Source organism: Amblyomma mixtum, chromosome 7 (genome assembly GCF_055824585.1).
Source record: "Amblyomma mixtum isolate Tamu chromosome 7, ASM5582458v1, whole genome shotgun sequence".
Classification (NCBI taxonomy): Eukaryota; Metazoa; Arthropoda; class Arachnida; order Ixodida; family Ixodidae; genus Amblyomma; species Amblyomma mixtum.
Window position 1 is genome coordinate 118,752,174 of NC_143018.1, and position 2,027 is coordinate 118,754,200.

Sequence of the window (2,027 nt, forward strand, 5' to 3'; positions counted from 1 at the left end):
AAGAGCCTGCGACGCGCTGTGACTGTGGTAAAGGACGAAGAAGAAGTCGCCGAGGTATGTGCCATCTTTTGTAACGCCAACAACAACGTATCTACGATTGTAGACGGATTTTTTGGAGCGGATTGTCTGCAGCCAGCCTTACGAGCCTTCAGTGCTCAGTGTTTAGCGACTGACCCGCCAGATACGTCGTCAGCCGCTTTTCTAACGCACCGTCGCCCGACAGCCGCCACTCGACTCGATGTTCGTGAGTCGGGACGCAGTCACCGTAGCTTCCACTACCACCCATTGAAGGGAAGCAAGGGCAGGTAAAGTGACTGGGCATTTAAGTACCCTTCAGAGGAGGCCTTATCTTTTTATCGTAATTAGACATAGTGCTGACGCTAACAAAAAAGGGCTAAAGAGCAGGCCGTGTACGTCGTGTCGTGCTTGTCTTCAGACCTTATATGCTATAACGCTGGTGTCATGTCTTGTTTCGTTCAAAGCAACGAACTAGCACAGGTATCTGCACTCTCTCTTCGTCATCAAGTATAGGGATCTTGAGAAACAGGGGCGGAAAGTAACCAACCGAGCTTACAGTGATGTCATAAGAGAAATCATTCCTGCCCTACCAGAAATCGAGAAACATTTTGTGTGCATGAGAAACGGTTCCTGTGCTCTCTAACAGTATTCAGATGGCATACCTCTCGATTCTGTTTATGCAGCGAGTGAATAAGGTCAGAACGTCATAGGGCGTTCCGTTTACTTGTGTCGACACCAGCATTTTCGCCTTCGCAGTATCGATTAAACCAGTTGAAACACACTGTATATGCAAATTTGATGTTTGGCGGGGGTTTTTGCCGCATCCGAAGCGCTTTACAGCCGCACCTAAATTCATACTTTGTAGTGTCTGTTATGTAACAGAAACGACATAGCAGTACCTAGCGCACATATGATATGACTTAGAGAAAAGTTGCGAATATAATACCAGGTTGCCGGCGAGATTGACCTCGCAGCTGTTACGGTGAATGTAATTCCAGCGGTGTCATAGACAGCTTTGGATATTTTGCTACAACTTGTGCAGGAACCCGTGCATGCTCCTCTGAAGTCTTGTTAATTTGAGGCTCCAAGTTTATGCTCAAGATACGGCTCTCATTTTCATTGGAGACAGAACGGATGAATTGCAACTAAAATCTAGGAGGAACTATCTAAAGTATCAGACTAAATTTATTGGAATGAGCTTACCCTGAACTCCGAAAAAAACAAGTTTACCCTCGCTGATTCCGTGAAAATACAGACTATGATCATGAAAGTTTATGACCAGTTAGAAATGCATTTAGTTCGCGTCTGTCATATGTTTCATACTTTAATTACCTGGGGTTATGGCTGAAATAGACATAAACTGGAAAAAACAAACATCACATATCTGTTAAAAACGGTCGTACGCTGTTTACTTCTTAGGAGAGGCGCGTGATTTTTTCGGCCCCATATTCAGCGTATTTTGTGCTTTCATGCAGTTAGAATAACTATATTGCGTCAAAACTCTCCGTAGTACATATGAGACGTATTTAGATCCAGTCATCGTCGTGCTAAAACTACCGGGTAAGATTATTACGCTCTCAAAATCCATCGATACAGAGAGTATTTATTGAAATTGAATCGATGGCTACCTTTAAATTCTGTGCCCAGAATCAAAACTACAAGAAATAGTAAACAGCATTGTATTTCTAATGGCACTATGCCCACCAACATCATCAAGATTCCCACCAGAAAGAGGTACGTGGGCCTGAACCACCAGAATTTTAATCTCCCACTATGCCAAAACACCTGCAGTAGAAACCACTCACATATAATGACGCCCTTATTTGGAATGGTACTCGAATGACCTAAAAGTAAAAGTAACGTTGCGCTAGCTTTAATAACTTTCTGCTTGACCACCGAGTCTTTCCTATGTTGTGGCTTCCATCTGTACCGTAATATACTCGAACAAATAGTAGCATTTTGGGCATAATTCGATTTCTGTGGACGTTTTGGGCAGTGGATGCATATTA